Source organism: Triturus cristatus, chromosome 3_1 (assembly GCF_964204655.1).
Source record: "Triturus cristatus chromosome 3_1, aTriCri1.1, whole genome shotgun sequence".
In the NCBI taxonomy this organism is placed as follows: domain Eukaryota; kingdom Metazoa; phylum Chordata; class Amphibia; order Caudata; family Salamandridae; genus Triturus; species Triturus cristatus.
In genome coordinates this window covers 268624740-268651117 of record NC_140583.1, presented here as the reverse complement: position 1 = coordinate 268651117, position 26378 = coordinate 268624740, and the positions used below count along the sequence as shown (strand labels likewise).

Here is a 26378-nt window from a genome sequence, read left to right as displayed (position 1 = left end):
ATTGAAGTAATTGAGTATATGTCCTTTTTTTTCCCTTACATAAGTGTTTAAAATGTCTTTTGTAAAGGGGTATGTATTGTATTGTTATTGTTTGTTTTGGAAATTGAATAAATAAACAAATTTAAAAAACATGCTTTGCGATTCCTCAATTGCGAAATTTGCAAATTAAGAAATCGCAAAAAACGGGAATCTGCAATACAGGTGCAGCCTGATGACATCACAACCAGGAAGTGGGAGTGATTTGCTGCACCTAATTGCCAGAGCCACAGTCAGAGGCTGTTTGGAGAGTGAGAGGAGTGAGCACAGCAGAGGAACATCCACAATGGAGTCCCAGAAACAACATGAGGGCAAGGAGGGAGAAAAAAGGAAGAGGAAGCACAAATTCAGTGACAAGAAGCAGGAGGTGCTTTTTGAGTAGATGGTGTGCAGCCATGAGCTCCTCTTCGGGAAGAAGGCACTGCGGGTCCCTGAGGCCAAGAAAAGGAAGATCTGGCTGGACATCCAGGAAAAAGTAAATGCCGTGGGTGTGACCCATCGCACGGTGGAAGAATTAAGGAAAAGATGGTATGATATGCGGCAAAGGTCGAAGGAGAGGGTGGCAGCTAGACTGAAGGAGTCCAACAAGACCGGGGAAGGATCATCCACAGCAACAGACTCAACACCCCATGAGGAGCTGGTGGAGTCAACCCTCCTGCCTGAGAACGTCAGTGGTGTGGCTGACATAGACAGGTCCGACCCTGCAACCAGCAGCCAAGTTAAGATGCATGCAAAATATATCCGCACACATACCCATCCCATGCACACAGTCAGGAATGCACAAAATCCAAACTACACATGTCACTCCGGTCCACTTCTTACAGCACACCCAGCAATGCATCATGGGAGACGTAGACAGATGTATGATAGTGTGTCCATGGGACATTGCAAATTAAATGCAACATGTGAATCAGTGAAACGGGGAAACGAGTGTCAGAAGTCAGCCAATACAAATTGTAGAAACTTTATTGAGTGCAAAATGCAGACAATGACACAAACTCATGAATTCCACTTTTTCATCCGCAGCACAATCCAGGACACTTCAAGACAGTGCAGAGGGTGAGGATTTTGGAAATCCAGAGGACCAGGCTGATGATGGGGACTCATGCAACGACACAGAGCCCACACCAATCACGCGCAGGAAGCGCACAATTGTGCCCCCACTTGCACCATTGGAGGATGACACAGAGGCCACAGGGAAGGAGAATGAGCAAACAGAGCCAAGGTAGGGTATCTCACACATACGTGGGCATCAATCCCCCCAACTGAGGGAGCCAGGAACTGAAACTTGCAGGTCAAGGGCCAGGACCAGCACTGCCACAGTTGAAGATACCACAGTCTTTGCAGGTCTTGAGAACAGCATGCTGCAGGTACAGCGCCTGCAACAAAAATCATTGTGCTCAATTAATAGGCAGCTCAGCAGACTTAACGAAAATCAGCGCTACATGGGTGAGGGCATCACAGCCATGGCAGGTGCCATATGTGACCTGTGTGTGACATTGAAGCATGACCAAGAAGCCAGGGACAGGGCTGCCCAACGTGCTAACGCACATTTGAACACTTGCACCAAGGCAGTGAACCGCCTGTGCACCACCACAAGCAACGTGACCCATCGCAGCATAACCATGCAGGTGGAAATGTCACACTGCTGCCACGACATCGCAAGAGGCCTGGCACAGGTCACCAGTGTAGTAGAGCAGATGCAGACGGCAAACTCAGGTGGCACAGCACTCATGGTCTCTGGGGAGAGTGAGGAGACTTCGAGCAGGAGTAGCTGCACACCAACATTGCCACATACTAGAAGGCGCAGTGGCAGACAGGGTGCAGCACCTAGGTACCCAACGGAGGGCACTCAGTCAGGAGAACGGCCGGCAGCAGTCCATCACCGAAGGAGGTGAACTGTACACTTTAAGAGTAGCGCCAATGGGTGATGCAACCCATTCATACCTATTCCACTGATTTTTAGGACTACCTGCACTGTGCACATAACATGTGCTGGGGACAGCAACAGTCATTGTGTTTGAGGTATGAATAAACACAGTACTGAACCAAATAATTATGTTGCCTCATGTCATCCTTACTCACCTAGAAGTAGTTCTGTGTGATCTCAGCCCGTCTCTGACGTCCGGCAGCTGCCCCAATTCCTGATGCTGGTCTGCCAGTGGGAGCTGGGCCATCATCGTCTGATGTATCTGTATCAGTCACGTCAATTGTGGTGCCTTTTCTCATTGCCACGTTGTGGAGCATTGCACAGCTTGCCACGATTTTACAGCAGGTCTCAGGGCAGTATTGCAGCGCTCCTCTGCTTTTATGCAGGCACCAGAACTGGCTCTTTAGGATCCCAAACGTATGCTCTGATGCAGCACGTATATCTGTGTGCCCTGTTGTATCTCCTCTCCCTTGGCTTGGCTGGATCCAGATACGGGGTCAGGATGAAGTCCCGCACTGCATAGGCACCGTCACCTGCAGGGATAGACACAATAGGTGAGTCACTGTCCCCCCCCTTCACAACATGTACTTGATGGATGGATGCGTGCCATGCATTTACCTAGCAGGTAACCCTCACCAAACTCGCCAGCACTCAGACGTCTGTGTATCCCACTATGTCGAAAGATGAAAGAGTTGTGAGTACTGCCTGGGTATTTAGGTACAATGTCATTGATAAAGTACTTGGCATTGCACACGACCTGTATTTTCAGGGAATGGTAGCATTTACGGTTTCTGAAGACATATTCAGTTGTTGATGGGGGGTGATGGCCACATGGGTTCCATCTATGCAGCCAATGACGTGGGGGAAACGTGCAATCTGGTAGAAGTCCAGTTTTGTTTGCTGTAATGCCTGTTGTGTGCTGGGGAAGTATATGTGATGTGGTAGCCTCTGTAGCATTGCATTTAAAAAGGCATGGAAAAAGCACGACAGGGCACTCTGTGAGACCCCGCCAACCTCTGCTATCACCCCTTGAAAACTCCCTGAGGCCAGGAGGTGCAGGGAGCACAGGACCTGCGCATGGGCGGGAATTGTTTGGGTCCTGCGTGTTGGGTGTTCCAAATAGGTTTTCAGCTCCTCAATCAGGTCCAAAATGTTCTGTGGGTGGAGCCTGTACTTCCCATGGATCTCCTCTTCAGTCTGCTGGAACAGAGTGACGCGCAGCCTGAAGATCCGTTCTTGTCTCATTCTCCTCTGTGCTAGAGCCCGAATTCGCAGCCTCCTGGCTATTACATATTGTGCTGCCATTGTGGAAGAATCTGTTGCATTGTGGGCTGGTTTAAGTAGCTTGCACCTGGTTACCACCTGCAAGCACTTGGTGGTATTTGCGATTTCTTATTTTGCGAATTTGCATTTTTTGCAAATTGCGAATTTTTCATACATTTCATAGCGATTTCTTATAAATGCAATTTTTCATTTTGCTAATTTCGCAAACAAAAAATCGCAGTTTGAGAATTCACACACATTCGCAGATTTCTTGTTTCGCAGATTAAGAAATCGCTATTTTTGCGATTCCTTAATTTTGCAATGTGAATATGTCTAATACATCGCGTTTTGCGAATTTTACTCGCAAACGCTGTATTTTGCGATTCGCAGTGTTTGCGAATAAAAATTTGTTTCATACATATGCCCCTTGATAGTTAATTGTGTCCATAGCATATCATAATGATGTCAAGATTTTTAGTTTTGTACTTGCATTTTTATAGGTGCCTTAGTCATAACCACTGATGAGGCGAACCAGTGCATTAACAGATGCACCGGCCTCTGGTTATAAGTGTGATAAAGTGCAATGTGAGCTCTATGGCATGTGTATTGGTGTCAGGCATGCGTGAAACGAGAGGTGCATACATCCCAAAATGAGCACAGAATTAACTCTTTGACAGTTGTAATAATTCTATCATCAGTTTATGATACACCAGATTAGGTTTAAATCCGCCCTGGAGGGCCGCATCCATGCCAGATTTTTTGCATATCCCCATTTAGATAAAGGTAGTTTTATCTTAAAATCTGGATTGGATCCGGCCCGCCAGGACCGACTTTAGAGAACCCTGCGCTAGATGTTGTCCTCTCTCGCCGCGTGGTGATGTTTTGTTTTATATGTTCCTTTTCTTTAGAACAAAGAGGAAACACAATTGTTGGCATTTAAGCCACTAGGTTGTAGAAAAGTCGAATAAACTGTGTAATAAAAAGAAAGCACCGCCATCACATTTGATGAGAAAATCACACTGTCTGCGAGCCCTCGCTGCCTAGGGCAGGCCGCCGAGCACCTGCCGAGCACTGATAACCAACACACACCCAGGCCTGTGACTGCAGCCCCACGACAGCCAACCGGGAGCAAGGAAGAGGCAAGCTCGGCCCTGGATTGGATCGGGTTCCAATCATCTCACGATAATTGGAGGAAATGATTAAGGGGTCGATGGGCGCCTTCCAACGGCCAACAATTATTCACAGGCTAAATGTGCGGTGATTTAACTATTGGCTGCTGAGGGGGGTGCAGGAGTTTCCCTTCAGGGCTGGACCGTCCCCTTCTGGAAGCTTGGCTTAATGACAGTGGCGCAGGTAAAAGAGGCAGTGCAGTACTGACACTGGTCAGTGCCGGAGCTCAGTACTCTCAGAATGTAACCTTACCATACAAATTGATGCCATGACATTATACTTTGCTATACATTTTTGTTCCATTGTAAAGCGCTTTGAAGCTCTTTTTGTGAGCTGGCACACTATTTAAAAAATCCAAGCTTTCATGATTTGCCTGGTACTGGGGCCAATGTATGCAATCCTTTATTCATAGAGCAGATGTCCTACAACAAACATTTTGAGATTAGCTTGACTAAATTAGAAAAATACAGTGGTTTGCTACAAGCATGGGTCATGGCACTCGGCACTGAATGATATAGCCAGATACCATTGACGGAGACCCACACACAGATGGCTAGGTGTACTCAGAGTTCTATAGACATCCTCTTGCCTCCTTGATATACAGGGTGATGCAAGGGCCAGTTCTCAGGCATTAGGGTCCAACCTCCCCACTGAGATAGGGGAACTCAACCTAACCAAGTGGGGTTGCGAGCAGATCTTGTTTCACATGTTTGAAAGGTCACAAGATGATAAGCAGTGAGGCTTACTACAGATCATGTGAGCCGGGGTGAATTTCTGCTCCTCCGGTGTCCACAGTGGGCACACGGATTGCACAGTTTGCGCTCACTACCCCAAGCAGGAAACCATGCTTCTGTTACCTGGCTATGTGGTAAATGTGACTGGAAACCTTTCTTTGACTATCTATCCGGGAACCCCAATTCTACCCTCTCACCCACGGGCGGGAAGTCCTATGCAGTCCCCTGCATCGCCCCCTTAGTACCAGCAAGATTCGTGCATCCGTCTCTTCTGCTTTAGAAGCCTTTGCTGTAGGCATGGGCCTGAACAGAGGTGCGCATTGAATCTGCCCGCTGGACCCTTCTAATGCTGTCCCACCGAGCTCCTGGGTCAATATAGATCATGCCCCTTTTACTGCAAGGGCCCATTCCAGCCTGGAAACCTTCCATCAGATTAAGTTTCACCTGGCACGCTTGGAAGGCAAGCCTTTGGCCTGCACCTAGGGAGTGCCAAGTTTGGGCCTCCTGTTGCTGACGACACTCACAGAATCTCCAGTAACATTGATACTTCAGGGTCACAGAGAAATACCAGAAAGGGGCCCAGCCTATATGGACTGTCACTCAACCTACATAGCCAATGCACAGTACAAACTCCAGTGTCTCTACTGGGAAACTGCGTTCCTCCATTTAAAAAAACCCAGCACAAGACCAGGTCACAAGTCCAACCAAATAAACAGTAGTGATGACTTTCATACTCAAATGTGTGCTTGAAGTAAACTGAATTTCAAGGTGTTAGTAAGTCATACTCACAATTTTTCAAAGGCATGCATATGTAAATCCTTCTCTGGGAAACTAGCCAGAGCTCTAATGTTAATGTTGGTTGCTGCACTGTTGACCTATGCAGAACCACGCGATGTGTATTAGTATGCATGGGGTGACTAAGCATGATGTAGAATGTTGAGGGTGGATGCTGTGAAAGTTGGATGATGTATGGAACGTTGGAGTCTGTGTGGTAGGTGAAGCGTGGGAGGGGATTATAGTTGGAGGGAGAAGGGAGCCCTAACAGACTTATCAGGCTGTAACTCAATGGCCTAACATGAAATTAGAAAGGAATGTCCGACCTGAATGGCTCCAGACGCTTGTGTGAGGACCCTAACCTCCAACAGTAAACAATTACATTGTTAATTTAATTGTTTACTGCACTGTTGACATTTGCAAAACTGCACCCACTCCCTATGCGTGCAATATTATGTAGATCTAAGTAGTGCTAAAACTGCGATAGGTCATAGCAAATTGTATTGTCAGATAAGTTCCCATCTTTAGACCCACTTAGGGTGTTTGTGGAACACGTGTTGTGTGCGTATGTCAACGGAGGCCCTTCCGAAGGCTTGGATCTGGAAGTGGCGGGAGGGGCAGGATGGAGTCAGTTACAAGTCAGTCATTTTCAGACGACTGGCGGGTTCAATCAGCGCGGAGCACTTCCATTAGTCTGTTTCTTGTAATTAGAATCTGACATTCCTCTGCCTGGATAGAGACTAGAACAAAGCTATGTGACCTCGAAAGTCTCAAAGGGATGATTTGTGCTGATTGAACAATAGCACTCCTCAGAGATGCTGCCCTTGAAATTGCGTCGCGTCAGTTGTGTTAGTGTGCAAGCACTAGCCCCGAGCACCCCTGTGAAGGGTAAGTGACAGCACAGTGACCCCGGCAGAATGTGTGACTTCTTGATTTCTACAAAGGTTCACCTTGAAGTAGAGTTCATCAGTCTTCAATGTTTTACAAGAAGAAAACCAACCTTGCCTCTGTGTGTCTCTCTTTAACCCTCTGCAGTGCGGCAACACCGCTTCTAGTGTTTTATTTCTTAGGGTGCCCCTCCAAGAATAGATATTTTTCGGTTCCACCTGGGTTGGCTGTAACTGCGTTCGCATTATGTACCACTTGAAGCACCTGTCCTATTGAGTCCGCAGTTACGCAAGCATTGGTTCGCTGACATGCTCATCGATAGAGGCTTGGCGTTCGCTCATCCAACTACTGGTGGCTCGGTGGACTAAAGCATCCACTTGAGGAATCTGTTTTTGGTCTCATGGGCACAGGTTTGAACCCAATGAAGCCTTTCAGCCTTTTACCCTCCCAAAATCAATACAATGGGTACTAATGCACTGGGTAACTAAACATCAGGTATCAGCACCAAGGTTCTCAAAGTGGTGAATGCGCATTTTAAAATACACGTTCTCACACGCACTGGCACTTTACGTATATATGGATCAAGATTGCAATTTCATATCCTTGTGCTTTTATACAGCGAGCTTACAAAATATTCTGACAGTATAGACTGTATGATGATGTTTTATGTTGGTTTTACGAATTTATGGTGTGCAATAGGGCAATTTTAATGTTTTTCATTGATGAAACTGCCTTCTGTACTTTTATGGCTCGCAGCTGAAATAAAATATCTTGAATTGAATTGAAAATACATGTTGCACTACTTTTGCAGTCACAAAGTCTGTGCAGCAGAGGCGTATCTTTATTGCAGTGCGGGACACACAGGCACCTTCACAGGCCAGGTCTGTGACATCCCTGCAGATGACCTCCTCCAGAAGTTGGATCTGTTCCAACCCTATGAAACCTCGGTAGAGGGGCCACATCAGTCCTTTGAGGAGCCCAGGTAGGGCTGACAGCTTTGGAAGAACAACAGAATCACTTCATGGCACTCTACGAGGCACTATTTATTTATTTAAAACGTTTTTTATAGTGCGAACATGACCCAAGCGGGTATCAGAGCGCTTTACAAACGTGTTGTGGAAGACATAGTATGATAGCTGTGGGAGAAAAGAAAGAAAAGCAATATACAACAGGAACAAGAAAAGCAATATACAAAAGGAACAAAATGACATAATAGCAGGCGACACGGACGGTAAGAAATGTCAGGTAGTAGCTAAAACAGCTAAACAAGATCGGAGGCAGGAAGAGAAAAACTTCTAGTTCAGCGCATCATTCATTAGGAGAGCCTTAACTTCCCTTTTGAAGGCAAATGTTGAGGGAATCAGTCTTGTTTCCACGGGAAAGGAGTTCAAGATTCTCGGGGCAATGCCAGAGACTGTACGATTATAGGTTTTCAGTTTTTAACATTTCTTCGGCTTAAGCAGCAGTGTGCTGGTGCTCCTTGAGGGCCGGTTGCAGCCGGAGAGTACGAGCTTATTTTTCGGGTAGAGTGGGGTATTGAAGTGTAGGGCTCTATGGGTCATACATTCAATTTTTACATGGACCCTTGCCTCAAATGGAAGCCAGTTGAGGGATTTCAGGTCTGGAGAGATGTGGTTGGTTTTCTTGGAACTAGTGATGAGTCTGGTCACAGCATTCAGGGAAGCTCTGAGGGGTGGTATTGGCTTATTACTTACTAAAAAATGGCGAAACTTGGAGGGATAAGGAAGAATCTCTAATCCGAGATGCCCGTTCTTGTCTGGGGCAAGGGACGCGGATTACAGTGCAAGTGCTCCTAAAAAGAGAGAAGTACCTGTTTCAGCTGCGGACCACAAAGCTGGGTAGGAGCTGGAGAGTTGGTGGGTGGTATACCGACTCACGATGCCACCTGTTTGTTTACCTGCAAAGGTTCTTCTAGCAAATAAACGTGAGGTGGACAGTGCATCACCCAAACTACTTTCTCTGGAATCTTGCATTTTTAGAAAAATGTACCCTTACCCTCCCTGCCGCCCCTGCTCGTAAAGGTTCGTTGTGGCTAATGATGGTATATTTCTTGCTAATCATATCAACTATGTCCTATTAGGCATCAAAAACAAAATACCATTGCAAAAAATAAAAGCACCGCAAACAAAAACCGCTCGTGTTCTGCTGTTCCTGTGAATCAGCAATACATTTTTACCTTGAATGATGTGTAATTACGCAAAGTGATGTAATAAAAGTTTACATTTGATACAACAAGCATAATGTGAAATTCCAGAAATACGTGAATTATGCCACTGTAATTTAACGTCCCCCAGGACTAGTAATGATTTCCATGAGTCAACAAGCCTAATCCCAATAACAGTAACCAATATGAACTGGATTAGTGGTTTTCCAAAGTAGTGCGCTACTTGCCATAAAGCACTTCAACGTCTCATGAGGGATAGCACGTGTTATATAGATGCAGTAACTAAACAAGACAGTATAGTAATTGAATTAACAAGGGCCAACACACCCTTCTAGCTGTGATATTTCTTTTCTTATGGGTTGCTTGTAGCAAGAAAACATGGAGCTTCCAGATTAGTTGAAAACCTTTTTTGACAGCATGAGAAATTAATCACGACAAGGGAGCTGGATTGTGGCCTGTGATTCTCTATACCAGGACAAGGGCATAGGGACTAGAGTGGAGGTGCTCCTTCAATCAACTTCAATGTCATCTTCAGAACAGCAAACTACAATTCCACGATTAGGGGTCAAATTATAGCCCATGATCCGAGCTATCACAATCTCATTCTCTGTGTTGCAGAGCGGCCTGCACCCCACCGATAGCAAATACCAAATTGAGTGGTTTGCCGGGCGTGAGTTGAGCAGTGGGAAGACCGGCGGCCTGCCGCATTCTCTTTGTAAATCTAACTTATGGCGGCCAACCTGCCGGTACAGTGTCTTGCCATCATTTCAATCCCTGGAGTATTTCTGATGGAAAGCATCTTCTTTGTCTCCATGCTGAGAATTTTCTGCTTCCCAGAATCCTCTAGTGAGGAGTTCTGGGACAGATATTCCATCCGAGCCAAGGTGGCTGCTACGCTATTGAACTTCATGTTAAGATTCCCAATTCATGATGGCAGCTTCTTGTTTGTGGGGTAATATCCTGTAGAAAGGGTATGATTAGCTCAGATGTCCTTTATTCCTTGAATTGCAACACTTTTCTCAATTTCCTCGCTCCTGATCAGTTCTAGGGATTTCTGGGTTCTTCAACCTTAGTAGACTCCACTGTTCTTCCCTGGCATCTCCTGTTTCTCAGAGGTGCTGCCCTTTTCCTTGGGTTATTTCCTGACCACCTGGAGGCTTGCTGCTACCATGGAAGTTTTCCTCCATTTGGGAATCCTTCTGGAAGGCACCCTCTGCTGGGGCACTTTTAAGTGTTGGCCGCATCGTCGCCATTTGAAAGGGCCGTCCTCATCTATGGCAGACCAAGACTAGACTTTCTGTCCGACCTGCAGTCAAAGGTTCTTTGCTTGACGTCCATCCCCTGACAGACCTGACAATCTTTTGAAGTGCTGAAAATATTTAATTTAGTAGAACAACATATTTCTTAGAAGGTGGTCGATTTGTTCTTAATAATTTCCAAAAATCGTTTATTAGAGGACTGGATGGATATTCCACTTTTAACCGGTCTATGCTTCCTTCCTAGATACAGTGCGCCGGTTATCAGGGGAGAGAAGGATTATGTTAGAAGAGACACGGCAGTTTGTTCTTTTAGTGGGATTCTTAAACAATCATTGCTATGTGCAAAATGTGAGTCCTTGTCAACTGCCACTGTAAATAACAAGCACAAGAGCAATTAATAAATATGCCTTGCTTTGATTTTGAGTCTTGAGTAAAACATTAAGGAAAAGCCTGCTGCAGTGGAAAAAAAGAAACAAAAATGGGTCTAGTTCAGCTTAAAATGCATCTATGAGATGTTGATTTTAATGTATACTAACTCAGTCTACTACTGATATGTAATATAGTCCCTCATCCACTGTAATGCAAGCACTGCATAAGACGTGAAATGGTACAACCAACGCTACAGGGATGGAGAAATATACTCCATGGGAGGAGCCCAAGCCCACTCCATGTATTTTTCAAAGAACTGGTAACAACAGGTCCTACAGATAACTGCTCTTTCACTCCAGACTTAAATCCAAACTTGGATTTGCCCTGCAGCTCAAGTTCTCTTATCCGTATTGACACATCAGACGCATGAAAACCTAGATTTTAGTGCGTTTGTTTACTTTCCTAAGTTTGCTGTTGTAAGCCTTCAGGGTCATGCCCTATCAACTCACGGTGAACTAAAAATGTGTCAAGTAGCAAAAAAATAATATAAAACTTCTTGTGCCTTGGAGTATAGAAGTCCAGACTTTTCTTTGCCGATTTCCTCCACTCAATTCTCCTTGTTGGCTTCCGCTTTGATGCCTTTTCTGTTTTTCTCAGACACCTTGAAGACAAGGTGTCACTTTGGAGACTTTGTGGGTTCCTGTAATCACATTGGAAGGCTGGGCTTCCCCCATAACTCATGCAAACATCCTATGATATCCAAGGTTTAGAGAACACCTATGAAATATGACAAATCTTTCCGATTTCACCGGATCCACACATCGCGGCATGGTATGTCCTGTGTTGAGGATATTCTGCACCAGGTAATGCAGAAAGCAGCATCAATAACTCCTCTCCACACCGGTGAGAGGTGCGAGGAGGAGGAAGTGGAATCAATCTCTGTGAGTAGTGGGCTGTTCCGCAGGTAGTCGAAAGGTCAAAATGGCGACGAAGGGCAGAGCTGCTACAATCATAAATGAGGCTACAAGCATAGCGGGTGGTGGTGGGCATCCCAAATATTTATGTATTTCCAATATGATTACAGGCTCTCCCCATCAACTATTTCCCAATGCCGCTCTAACCCACTTAGCCTCAATTCACCCCAACTCATGTGCATCTTACTCAGTAACAATGCAACCGTACAAAACAAATCAAAATAATGCAACCGTAAATCACTTATTTCTTACTATATTCCCTAAAGGCCATAGAAAATTGGTCTTATTTAACATAGGTATGCCTATCCTTCACTGAAGCAATCTCTCGCCATTTTTTTCTCTCTAGTCTAGGCGCGCTCCTCTGGATCACCCTACTGTATATCCGTCCTGGGTCCGTTCGCTCCTTCCTTCCTTCTCCCTTGAGTTATTTTTTCAAATCATAGTTATTTAAGTCTATGATACAATCCATGAAACTGCAGTCAGCATTGGGTTCAGGTGTTGTCTCAGGAAGCCTTCCTTTGAGGTCGTCGGCTCACTCTGAACTCCTTAGTAGAGAACAGATTACCAGGATCCAACACCGGCTAACTAGGAAATGTATCAGATCTTAACTACAAGCATTAAAAGAGTTCCGATGTCTTCAAAAGAGCCTCGATGGAGAGAAAAGTTTCCCTTCTACATCAGTGAGCCTTCCGATACACCAGATGAGCCCACACAGCTGTGCAAAGACTATGAATGTGTTGCGGGGGGAGGGTGCGGGGGGGTTAAATGAACGGGAGACAACAACCATTGGACTACCAAGAACTGATAATCTCTTTTCCCTAACAATAGCCGTGGCCAATCACCTTTGCTACCACCTTGATAATATCAGCGCCCATATCTTGATCAGCCTCACATCGGGTACATCAATAACCGTCCGTAATGGCACGGTAGCGTGCAGCTGCATACTGCCAGATAAACACTGCACGGTGTGCGCGGACACATTTTCTCCAGTCACAACTTGAGTGCTTTCTTCAAAGGAAAGCAATCTACGAAATAGTAGAGGGCTCTTGAATCTTTGAGAAAATCATTTGCTCTAAAAGATCCAGGTGCCATTCCCAAGCTTTCTTGATTATGTGGATAGGCGGAAACCTATGTGCTTTCTATTTTTAAGGGAAGGTGTATTTCGTCGTAGTGAGGTTCATGTTTTCATGTTCTACAAGCATGCTAGTATTGCATTCAGAACATCTCTCACAAGTTATTGCAGATGCTATCTTTGAAATAATCTGGACTGGTATTTGAGGAGAGGGATTGTCTCCATCTGTACTGATGAGACCTTCAGAAGTCACTCAAGTAGACTGTTCCAAATATTGCAACGGGGTGCCTGCACGCTGCTGCACAACCTTGCAACACAATATGTTATTTAGAGGCCACCCATGTCAATCACTCACAGGTCGGAGGACATTCTCTCAGTCCCTACCTGGCATGCAGTTCAATTGGCCACTGAAGCAATGACAGAAGTTCTTCTGAGAAGCAAAGAAGATCTTCACCCAGGTTGTACCCACTATATAACATTTTAGTGGTGGCTGGTGAAAATTTTAAGAAGGTGGTGGCGAAAAGATCCATCATGAATTGCTAGGAACCAATGTGAGCCAATATAACTCTCCCATGGTGCAGCGCGGGTGGGTGGGGTTATGGTATTTATCAATACAGTGAGGATGACAACTGTGGCAAGGTGTACTACATGCCCATCCTTAAATGTTTTTCAACAGCACCTGTTTTCTATAACGCTCAGCGGCGCACCTTCCGTTGGTGCAGCAGGCTGATGATTGTTGTTTGCGACAGTTCACACGGCCGCCAGGGGACACATTTCCCTCCTTGCACTAGGGCCCATGACACACTGGGTACTGAAAAGGCTTTCATAGGAGCTAAGCCAAGGGGCACTCATGCATAGAGTGCAGAACTCTTCTCTGCAGGTAGAAGGAGAGACTTGACACACATTCTGTTGTACTCTAGAGACGAGAGAGGAGCCACAATGTAGAATCCAGGTTAGATGTTCTGTTTCGCAAACACGCTGATTAGGTTTTGCTGCCTATGGGAAAATAAATGAGCCCTGCCGCAGCGGTTTAAAAAGTAAGCAATAATAATTATACCTACATACAGCATGTGGAAGAAAATTAATAATGGACAATTTATCTGTACTGTTTAAATTAAGTTAAAGCTTTAATGACTCACCCACATGGCTCTGTCAGTACACAGGCAATAGCACTTCCTGGGCTGACAGTGTCTTCAAGTAAACATTGAAGATGGAATGCTGAAAAGGGAGGTTTAAGTCGAACAAAACGTGAGGGGAGGACGGCCTCTTGCAGGGCTTCAGTGTCCATCGCCCTGTGACACCAGAGGCCCTCTCCTATTATATCTATGGGCTGGGTGGTGGGAAGCCCATGTATGCAGAAGAGGCTGCCTTTCAGAGCCTCAACTCACGATGAGGCTCAGCACAAGGGACATCAAGCCAGGTACTTTTGCATTTATTTTGAGACAGAAGCAATGCATTTTAACTAGTTAGAAAGTGGAGAGGCGGTCCCCCCAGGTCCTACAACAGAAACCGCCACTATAGAATACAATATTGTGGGGCCAAGCTATTGAGAACTAAATATGGTGGAACAAAATATTGTAAATTTAAAGTCCAGGGTGCATGCAAACAGGAGTCTGTTGAGCATCTAAGGATGGGAAAAAGTTTGACCCTTGTGATGCCGTCTCAGTTTAAATGGTATGTAGCAACCCTTCTGCTACCCTGGAATTTGGGTGTATTGAAATCTATGCCTTCCGTTACATGTTTGAAATATCTCCAGTGAATCCAGGCTACAATACAAATGTGAGAAAAGACAAAGAAGAAAATGAGTGTGTGTGTGCCCCTCCAAAAGATGAAAACTGATAATATGAATTGGTAAGCCAACAGGTTGAATTTTGTGTAATTGTCTTTGCCAATGTTTGTTTGCACACTGTGGAACAACAGCAGACATAAACATCTGAAAAATAGATGATATAGACTATTAAAGGTAGCTTCCTTTTCTGTAGTATCCATTTTTATATGCTTTTTTCAGCACTTGTTCCACAGTGCAACTGGGCTGCATACTGACTGTAAAATAGCCCTCATGCACGTCAAGGAGGTGGAAGGACATCCAAAAAGCCAACAGGCAAACTGAGGTTGAAATACCCCTGTGAGCTGAGCCAAGATCTGATTGACAATGTCTAAAGCCAATAGCTGAAGCTTAAGAAGCTGACAGATACAGGAGTTTGAGCCAAAGCCCATCAAAGTGAGTATAGAATACAGTGTGCTTGCAATGAACGTTGCATCCACCATTACATGTCAAACCTAATAATGGGTACATATGTTGAAATCGAAGGCAGGCACCCACTGTCACCCAAAAATAGCACAGCACTCATAGGAATACTTACCTGCAGCACTTGAGATGTGGACGCATGCACACTACTGCAAGTTATGTTATGCTCAAGTGTTTACGAAGGTGCACAACAACCAAAAAGGCATCCGGGGGTAAGGCTGTGATAACCATATGAATTGAAACTGTAAACAGATGAGTCTTAAGCATCCTTCATAAGTCAAATGCACACCAGTAAGTTTGCAAATGAAGATGGAGAGAATTCTACATAATAGATGTGGCCTATGGAAAGGATCACCCACTAGATCTTAATTTGGCAATCTTTGGCAGGGTGTACCCACATGCTGCAGCTGAATGCAGATTGCGCCAAGGAAAAAGAATGATGACTAAGGGCCTCACTGATATCCTGGCGGACGGCCCATTGTACTGCCAGGGGGATGGAGAAAATGACTCTGTCACCCAGGATGAGGTACGGGCCGCCAGATTTATAAATGACTGCCAAGCAGGTGGTCATTTATATAGCATTGGCAGGCTGTCAATGTTTTTAGTTGTTTGGTGCAAGGCTCCGGCAACATGACGGAACCCTGCATCACACAGTTCTTATTTTCAAAAACGAAAATCCTGAAGCGGATTTTCTTTTGAAAATGAAAAATGTAATTCCCCCTTTGCCATGGGAGGCATCTCCCATGGAGAGGTGGCATGAATTCTTTTTTAGTGTCCCTTTCAGCCAGGGATGCCTGGCTGTGACGGCCAGTAAAAAATGGCTGTATGTCCGCCCATCCTAATTGGGCAGTTGGATGTATAGTCAATTCTCCGATGGCTCTTACTCCTCAGGTTGTCGGAGAAGTTTGACAGAGTAATCACCGCCGTGGCTAAACTGAAGGTCCACCCACATCTAAATTCAGTGGGTGGAGCACTGTGTCGGCAGGGAGAGAACGCTTTCGCAACAGCGAAAGAGTTCCCTCTCCCCTAACATATAAATCATGTCCTTAATAAAAAGCGGGTTGCCCTATAGATTAATTTCTGACAGATACATTGGGCCTAATTTTGAATTTAGCAGATAGGTCACTCATCACAAAAGTGCGGATATCCTTTCCACCTTACTACAACTGCTGAAGGATATAATACACTTATCGTAGGGTAAACGGGATATCTATCACATTTGTGATGGAGTGATCCATCTGCCAAACTTTAAATCGAGCCAATAGTGCCTTGAATGAGACTTGTTTCCAATATGCAGCCAATGCAGCTGTATCAGATAAGAGACTGATGTACGACAAGGAACTCTAAACCTCACTTTTACTGCTGTATAATGGATAATCTGAAGCCTTTTTTAAGGAAAAATTGGGTAGTGCGAGATACAGTCTATTACAGTAATCAAGGTGGGAGCCTAAAATCTCTCAAATTACTGTACATTTCTATTGTCCTAGCAGAAAGGAAAGTGTTTTCTGAAGACATTTTGTAATTTGAGCAGCACCATCCAGCACTTTTTCACACACACATCCAAGATTCCTTACGGAATTTACTGGGACCAGACAATCTCCCGGCGAAGAAGGCAACCAGTCCTGAGTCAATCTAATATAATATTCTCTCAGTATGAGCAAGCCTGTCTTATCTGTATTACATTTTGCATAATTCTTTTGCATCAAGGAAGCCACTTCCTCAATATAATCTCTAAAAATTGTACTTGGCAGATTAGTGTTCACTCCTCATGTTTATTACTCTTTGGGCATTATCTACGTTATGTTATATTAAAAGTTTCTCATAGAGCGCACGTACACCGATTGGTTTCTTGGCGCTGTCTCTAGGATTTGCCGGAGCCCTGTAGGTTTAGTCACATGCTTGAATTTTAGTCATAAGCTTGGACAAATAAGCAAGTCTTGTGAAGCCTTCTGAATCTCAGAAGGTCAGTGCACGCTCTGATGTCAAGTGGAAGGGAGTTCCAGAATCTAGTTGCCAGTACTGCAAACCTGCATCCGCCTAGTCACTTCTGTTTGTAGGGGGGTGTGACCAAGAGATTCATGTGTGCTGAGCACAGGCTACCAGTTATGAGATCCAACCCAGAAGATCTAATTAGCTAAGCTAAATGAGCCCTGTATGTTAGAAAGGGTTGGACTCAATGATGAGACCTGAGGAAAACCAGAGCGTGACTTGGCACATCCAAAAGTGTATGGTGGAAGCATAACTGCCCGGCTGCGGCCTTCCCAAAAGGAGGTACGCCAATCCAAGGAAAGTTCTTTACCCAATGTCACTGAGCCAGGAGACCAGTGTTGAGTGAGATACCATGTGAAAAGCTGTGGATAAATCCAACAGGCCAAGAGCAGCTACTCCGCCTACTGCTGGATCAACTGCAGTTTATTCATCAAAGCTACCAAACCCATGCCAGTTCCATCGTATGCATGAAACCTGTCTGATATTCAAGGGCAGCATTTTCACTTATGTATCTGGATAATCAACTATTCACCAATCCTCCTTTGACATATTTGGTAACAGGCAGAATAGCCAAAAGCTAATAAAGTTTTAAGGACCTACTGTTGGTTTCTTCAGTCAGTAAATATATTATTATTTCCTTATTTCAATCTTCTGGGACTTCTACTGTTCTTAAAGAACTGTTTCTTATCTGACTTAAATTGGGTGCTATAGTTTCCATTGCACGGGCTGAGAATTTTAGCAGGACAAGGATCAAGCAGACAGCCTAATTTTTATCCTCAACGGCTCACTCCTTTACTTCTGTTTTTTTTTAAGACTGCACAAATGGTGTCTGTGGAGTATTTGTTCGTATTGGTCTATCACATGGGTACTCTCAAACATTTGCCCAGGGGCCACTAAGTACGGTGTGTGGATGGCCGCACTGATACCAGAAGGGTGGCGGGCGTGGGTCTGGGTGAGTCAGGGATAGTGTAAGGAGGTTTTAAAACATGTTAAATAAACGGGCAAGCATTAATCTGCAGGTTAATAAATGCGAGCCCAGTCATTAACATCTTTTGTCTAAATATTAATGCCACCAAGGGAGCCGCAGTTAAAGTTCAGGAGGACCGCAAGCGGCCCCCGGCCGTCCTTTGAGTATCACTCGTCTATCATTAGACTTTTAGTCAGAGCTATTGGAATTATGCGGGAAGGGGAAGGCCAAATAAGACTGAACCTATTGCGATATTTCAGCGTGCCAGCTGTAATCCTGTATTTTTTAAACACACTCTTGACATTCGTATATACTAAATTGATTATTCATCGGTATTAAAACTACTTAACTTTAACCTCCGATTCCTGGTCCTTATTGTGTGTAAAAATGGGCTTCAGGAATGTTTAATTGTTTTTTATTCCTAACTCCCTTGGCCTCTCAGTCAATTTAAAAATATTAATCAGATGAGGGATTGTAAATCAGACACCTGCGCGGTCTCAACTCAGGCAGCTTATCAACCTATCAGTCAAAGATTCGATTTAACACATAGGAAACGTAGTCAAAATATCATGATACGAGTCAAACAATGTAATGTAGCACAAACAGAGCAGATACAACTCTCAGGCTTTGTGAAGGTGAAAGACACAGTCCACCCAGTAAGCAAACAGTGGCAGCTCTGCTTCCATTTGCAGGGAGTTTGGTGAAACGTCACCTCTGTAAAGGGGACATCTTACCTCGTGATGGCTGGACGGCCTGTCTGCAGGAAGCGAGCAGGGAGGCTCCCAGGTGAGCGGAGATTCATCTGCAGGGGTCAGCAGAGATGAAGGCTCCACCTGCGCTCAGGTGGGACTGCTGTGACGGGGCAGACCGTGTCAGCAGCAGACTCGATCACAACGGCCTGTAACACAGAGGAGTTAAGTTACAACAGGAAGGTAACTGAATGCGAAGCATGCGTGCAGACAAGGAAGCGAGGCGGCTAGGTGGGGGGGAGAGTTGAGGAAAAGAGTAGCAGAGAGATGCCCGTCTTGAGAGAGGAATAATGAGGAGAGATGCGACAGACAAGAGGAGGAAGGAAAAAAGGGACAGGAAGGAAAGAGTACACTATGGCGGGAGAAAGACAAAATGAGGAAAGGAAGGGGAAGGTATGAAGGAAAGGAGAGGTATGAAGGAAAGAAGAGAAGTTTAAAGGAAGAAAAGAGGTATGAAGAAAGGAAGAGGGTGAAACCAAGGAGAGAAAGACACGAAGTAAAATAAGCTGGAGGAGAAAACAAGAAGGTGAATGATGGAATGAAGGCAAATTGAAGGAAGGAAGGAAGAGTAGAGTAAGAAGAAAGGGTGGGGAGGAAGGGTTAGAGTAAGAACCAGACAGGAGAGCATGGGGGCAGGGAGGAACACCAAGAATGAAGTAAGCAGGGGACGGAAGTAGGAGTAATGGAGAAAGAGAAACCCAGAAGGCAGGGTGAGAGTGTGTGGGATATGAGGAAGGCGGGGAGGGGGAGAAGAAAGGAAGGAGGAAACGAGGGAGAAAAGCAAGGAAGTAAGAAAAGTGGGTAGGAAAAGGGGACCAGTGGAGAGAGAAGATACCAGGAGGACAGACGGAAGCAAAGGATGAAGGAATGAATAGACAGAGAAGAGAAGCACTTGTTAGAAGAGAAAAGTGAGGAAGGAAGGAGGGAGAGGGTAGGGGGATACAGGAACGAAGGAGACAGACAAGAGAGGAGGAAAGAATGACGGGAGTTAAGACGGCAAAGAAGAAGGATGAGGTAAGAATGGACGGAGGAACAAGAACGGTACTACAGAAGGAATAGGTTGTGGGGTTCGAGGACAGTATGAGAATCCGCGTAGTAAGGGAGAGAGGGAAGAGAGGGGTATAAGGATGATATAAAAAGAAATCAGTGGTTGAAAGAAAGACTATATTCAAGGGAGAAAAATATGCGACCAACAGGAAACGAAGAAAGCGGAAAAGCAAAGACAAACGAACTCTTGGACAATCAGAGGACGAAACGTAAAGAAAGCGATAAGACATAATCGGAGACAGTTTTAAACACAAATTGTCATATTAAAAATGAAGTTTCGTTGTACGAATGGTGTGGTTTGCAGTCTGATATCGGCGGTGCTTGAAATGGAAAAATAGAAGTGCAGGTACTCTGTAGCAGAGTGCCTGCTTGTTTCTGAGAAGAGCCGGTACTCTCAAATTAAAAGTATAGCATTTCTCTTGAGAAGTGCCGGGACTCTCCCTCCCAAAATAAAAAAGTGCCGGTACTCCGTACTGGACAGTACCGGCCCATTTAAAGCACTGGCAATGGACTGACAGGTGCATCATATCATGCCTCTAATATTAAACAGCGAGCGAGCGGGCGGGATATTGACATGCGCGGTGTGCGACTCCGCGTCAGATTCACTGTGAAGCGCGACGCGATCTGTGAGAAACAAGGGGGGGGAGGGCGAGGGGGGGGGGGGGGGTCTGTGGTGAGGCAGTCAAGGGGTGCGGGGACACCCTGCAGCCGCTCACTCGCCAGGATTCCAGCAATTGACGGCTGTCGGGGAAGACGGGCTACCCAGGACAGGAGGGTCCAGGGCTGCAGGGGGACTATCATTTGACCCCAGGTACCAGGTTTCAAGGCCTGGTGGAGGGTGGGGTGTAATTGAGAGAACCTCCAGTGGGCCAAGAACTGCAGGGGAGTCATTGACTTACCACACAGCTGTTTTAAGGCTGACAAGTGCCCCGGGGCCCCCTCCTTTCACAGGGCTCCCCCACTAAAGTGGTATATGTTTTGTCGCCTCTTTCTCTGCCTCCAGCTCCCTCCGTTCCTTCGGCTACCACTACTTCTGACTTGGTAGCTCAACTTATCTCCACATCACCACTCTATTTTTTTCGTTCCTATCTCCCTTTCTCTTCACCTCTCTTGCTCTACCACGTCTCTCCCCACAAATAAACTCACCATTCGTTAAGATTCTTTTGAATGCCTAGCTTATCTGTATCTGACTTACTCCTCACTTCACCTTCTGCTGTCCTCCACAGCCCTCTCTGAAATATACCTCTCTTTCCGGTTGCACTACTTAATATTGATTGATTGATCCTCCATAATTTTGTGGTACAATAGATTCGCATATGTGGAGTTAGGTATCTACCTGTAAATATTTAACTTTCAATAGTTTGTAACTCGATATTGTGTTTTATCGATATTCTGGTGTCGATATTTAGGGTGCACATCTCTCTATCTCACCAATCTCTTTACCCTTCTCTCACATGCTACCCCTCTACCACCCTTTATCCCTCACGTCTCTCTTTGTCTCAGCCCTCTGTCTCCACCTCATTTCCACTTCCATGCCCTCAACAACATTAATTCACCTCTCTCTTAAGCCTCACCTCTGTTTACCTCACCTCTCTACCTTTCACCATCTCTCCAAATATTCCCCCTCTTTACCCCTGTCTCTACCTCACTATTGTCTATTACATTTCTCTGTACCTCATTTCTCTTTACCTCACACTTCACTCACAACCTCATCTCTCACTACCTAACCTCTCAGTTTACGTCACCATCCATGCTCTACCTAATCTCTCAATATCTCCCTCTCTGTCCCCCTTCTGCCTGCTCAACTCTCTCGCTGTTTTGCTACTTTCTCACCGTGTCTCATCTATTTTTTTATATCATTACCTCCTCAGTCTCTAAATCTCCCTCTCTTGCTCCCACACTGTACCAATTCTATTTCAACTCCCCCTCTCTCATCTCTTTGTCTACTGCTCCCTTTTTATACATCGCTCTACCTTGCTTCTTTGTCTGTACCTTGTCTCTACCTCGTCTCTACCGAACCACACTCTTTTCCTTACTCTCTATCTCTACCTTTTTATGAACCTCAACTCACATTCAGGTCAGTCTCTCTGTTTCACCTAATCTCTCCTTCTACTCCTTACCCACTTCATTTACTTCTCTCCTTGCCTCATTAATCTCTTTATCTAACCTGTTCCTCCATACCTCATTTTTTATTTTGCTCCTCTCTTTAAGTCACTACTCGCTATACTTTGCATTTCTCTATATTTATCTCACAATCACGCCTGCCTGTCTACATTCTCTGCTTCTAACTCATATCTCTTTCAAATGTACCTCTCGCTCTACCTCACATCTCTCCATACCCAACTCTCTCTCTATTTTCCCTTCTCCTTATCCTTGTTCTCAATACCTCATTACCACTCTGCCTCACTCTAAAATATTACCTCTCTGTCATCCTCTTTTCTCCCTCTCCTTACTATTTCTCTTACTCTGCAAAGCTAGAGGTCACTGCCAGCCAGGAAGCACACACAAAGAGAGAAATGCGGAGAAAGAAGAAGAGCTTTGATTTTCATTGAAAAAGGCGAGAATGCCAGATGTGTATAAGGGGTTTATTAGTGATTATGAATGTCAACAATTAAAACTACAATTTCAAGTGCTGTGTGCATATATATTTAATTTTGATATTATGACCTAGTCCAATAAACACTCACCAAGTCACATGCAAGAAATTGGGTTATTCGTTGAGGGGCAACAGCCCCATTCACGTAAAAAACAAGTTCCTTTTCAGGGTAAACAAAACCAGTCACAAAATAAACCTGTGTAACAGCAACAAATGATGGATAGAATGCTGAGTAAATCAAGCATTCACCCCAAGTCAAGAGGACTGGGTTAAATCCATTGTTCTTTTGCTCACTACGCCACCCCATTTGGGACCCAGAGAAATGCAAACCAGTCTTGACCCTGCTCCTCATGGGAACAGTCCAGCCCGAACTGCCAAGCCGTGTCCTCACGGGACCGGAAACAAGCATCCTGGGGCCGTTTTTGCTGTATCACCCCTCATCAGCCGGGCTAGTTTCAATCAAGCCGCCCAGTGAGTAAGGGACCCACGTCTGGGCATACCCATCCCACTTACAGCAAAAAGTGAGACAACAACAAATGATGGATGGAATGCTAAGTAAATCAAGCATTCAGCCCCAGTCAAGAGATCTGGGTTAAACCTGTACTTAACCTTCTGATAACTTGGCACAAAAGCAGTCCGACTGAACTTAGAGGTAATGTGTAAAGTATTTTTCCCAGCTCTCAGACAGTAATAAAGTGCAAACACAAGAATAATCCCAAACAAATTTAGCAAAATAGAGTATATTTTAATTTAAAAAAATGGCACCAAAATGACAAATATCAAATCAGTAGAATTAGAGTTCTCAATTCTTAACATTTTCAGGAGACGTAGCACCAAGAAGCACAGAGCACCAATCGTGGTTATCTGGTCGGGCCAAAGAAGAACACTCAGGGCTGACCGCAATGGAGCATCGGTCAGATACGAGAACCAGGTTCGTCCCGGTGAAAAGTTCTACCTTAAAGTCCAGTCTTCAATCTAGAAGCAGTTGTCGATTAGGTCCTCGGGAGTTATGATGCAGGCTGGATCCAGAGACTGGTTCGTCAAGGACGGCTTGCTGAATTCCCAAGCTTCAGTTAGAACCTCGCATTGGCGGTGTGGTTGTCATCAGCACAAAGAGCTGGTCAACGGTTGGAATTTCTTCTTGGCGGGAAATGCTGGGTGGGCGTTGTCAACGTGAAGTCCGGCAACTGTAGCCAGGAAGGTCATGTCGGCAGTCAGATTAGGTTCCTGGCTTGGCCTCAGTAAAGTTAATGTGCATTTGCGAGGAGAGAGAGGTGGGTTCTTTTCGACGCAAAATGTCCAAAGACTTTTCACCTGGAGTCTTGTTCTTCGAATTCTGAGTTTGGAGGAGTACACTCTAACACCAACCAAGGGTCCAGGAGGGTCACCTCTAGGGCATTTTGATTCATTTCAACAGAGGATAGCAGTGGGTTCAGGTAGGTTCAGCTGGTGCTGGTCAGGTGGGCATCCTCAAGGAGGCCTCTGAAACCTTGTTGTGTCACGATAGCCTTCAAGTCACTTCTACCATTCTGGGTCTATGGCAGGCAGGTCCAGCCTTTGTTCAGGCTTCTCACTGCAGGACAGGCCTTCTTCTGAGTCTCCTAAGATCCATAAGTTCTCACTCAAGTTTATGAGGGTGGCACTTTTATATCCATTGCCAGCCTGTATTTTAGGGGCAATCCTTGGCCTACTCACAAAATAGTTCTGGCAAGTTCTTTCATCTTCCCTGGGCATTTTTGTACACTGTTTTGAAGGAATACACATTGCAGCACAGGAGTCATTAGCAGTCATGTAACCCTGCACACTGGCAGATAGACACATTTAGTTTAGGCAGGAAAATGCCAACTTTCTAAAAGTGACATTTTCAGAATAGTAACATAAAACCCAACTTTACTATATCGGATTTTTCCACCACATACCGGTGCCGATCCAGATGACGAGCACAGGATTCGAAGGTAGGAATATGTAGGGCTACTTTTCTCTTCATTTCTCCATCTTTCGGTGGAGTTCCTGAAATTGCACTTTGGCCGCCTATAATACGCATAGCCCAAAATAGCCATTGCTTGGACATAACCACTACAAGCATATGATCTCATAATGTGTAGTGTGGCTAGCAGCTCTGCACAATTATTGCACCTGCAGTAGACCTACTCCCTGCAAACTCAATGCCATGAAAGGGTAGTTGCTTACATTGCTTACCTCTTCCGTGTAAACAGTTCCATCGTACACTCTTTGCCTGACCTCAAGATGGAGATCCAAGAGAGTCAGTGTTAAACTAAGCTCTCGACCTCTGATCCTGACCCAGGTTCCACAAGTGCTTTGGTCTTGTTACCCTACTTTCTTATCTCATCAAAGGGCACGGGCTCCTCTGGGGACTCCTTTACCCTAGTTGTGCTCAAGAAGGTCCATAACGCTGCTATTACAACCATCCTTCTAGCGGAGCCACCCCAACCTAGATTTTACCCGACAACATGGCTGTCAGTAAATCACAGGACACTAAAGACACAAAGGGAGGCTATATAGGATTTTAAATTAAAATTTAAATGAATGGAAGCAGGATTTTGCTATCCGCTCTCAATCTGAAGTTATCACTTACTAAGTGCAAAAGGTAACACAGTGTTAGTCTGAGGGGGATTAAATGTAGTGAAAAAGAACTTTTGGAGTTTTTCTCTGCCCGGACACATAAAACTTAAGCATACACACACTACATTTTAAATACCATGCACCCTGCCCTATGAGTCTTTAGGGCCTACATTAGGAGTGACATTAAAGTATTAAGAAGGAAGGTTTATGCCTGACAAAATGTTTATTTTGCCAGGTTGAAATGGCAGTTTTAAAACTGCACACAAAGGCTGCAATGGCAATCCTGAGACATGCTTTACAGTGCTAATTTAGTGGAAGGCACAATGAGTGCTGCAGGCCACTAGTAGCATACAATTTACTGGCCCTGGGTGCATGTAGTATCATGAACTAGGGATTTCTATGTAAATTAAATGTTCCAAACAGGTGTATACCAATGTTACTACAGCTGGAGGTGATAGCGCACAATTACTTTTACCACTGTTAGCAGGGTGCAGAGTACTAATGCCTACAAAAACAGGTTCTACAACAGAAGGCGAAAATCTGGGGGGTGACAATGCAGAAAGGATCAAGTCCAACATAGTGGCATAAGAAAACTTGAGGGGGCTCCCCTGCAAAGTACAGGGAGGGGGCCCCCCACGCCCCAGACTCAGCTAGGAGCTCTCAGGCCCCGTCCTGCACAGTGCCAGAGGGGGCCCTCTGGAGCTCACTCCCCAACACCGGGGGGCAGGAGGGGGGGCTATTGTTACTCCATTGGTGTAACATCACCCTTCCCATGTCTTTCCTACAACGGGAGGAAGAAGATGGCTAAACACTGAATCCATGTACAATATTGTTGTTTCTAGATAAAAAAAAAAGCTTGATCTAAGTGGCTTGTTCAAGCCTTCTTTTGTACTTTGTGGCTGAGTACACCAGTCAGACTGCGCTTTCAGGTGTGGTTGGGGGTATCCCACTTTTGAAAGATTAACGTGTCATTCAATAACATTTGGCATCACAACAGCTGAGCTTACCCTAACATGAGTAATAAATGCAATGTTGTTAATGTTAATGTTATGGGGTATTTGTAAAGAGCATGGCTACTCCGAGGAGTGTCTCGGCACTAACAGGTCCCCCTTTGAAAAGCGAGACAGTTTGCCCTCATAATCCTGCAGAGCTATATTACTGAAGGAACAGCCAGGTCTTAAGTTGGCGTCTGAAGCTAAGAAGTTCTTGCTCTTGTCTGAGGGAGAGAGGCAGCGAGTTCCATAGTCTTCCCACTACCACCTGGAAGGAACGTCCTGAAGGGAGGGCCCAAAATATATCTTGCTCAGGAAGCCAAAAAACCATAAGATGGCAGTGGCGTACCATATCCCTGGGTCTACAGGGCTGTGATGACATATCATTCGACCCAAGGCCACTACTGTCAAGACCTGCTGAGGGAATATTGTATCATCCAGCGGAGCCAAGGATCAAGGCCTGTAAAAGAGTGTGGGAGGTATACCATACATATTCCAGATAACAGGTGTGGCGGGTCATGGGGGAGCGAAATACGTTATCAACATGTCAAGG

At 45.1% G+C, this 26378-nt stretch overlaps 1 protein-coding gene across 9 annotated transcripts in view; it reads right to left on the bottom strand.

The window, feature by feature from the left end:
* The window catches only part of LINGO1 (leucine rich repeat and Ig domain containing 1), a 3568664-nt gene that overhangs the window by 1553182 nt on the left and 1989104 nt on the right, over positions 1-26378 (bottom strand). For all 9 annotated transcript variants that reach the window (XM_085643857.1, XM_085643861.1, XM_085643859.1 and 6 more), the window contains one exon: positions 18593-18756. The gene's annotated coding sequence lies outside the window, so the exon portion shown is untranslated. The remainder of the gene's footprint in view (positions 1-18592; positions 18757-26378) is intronic.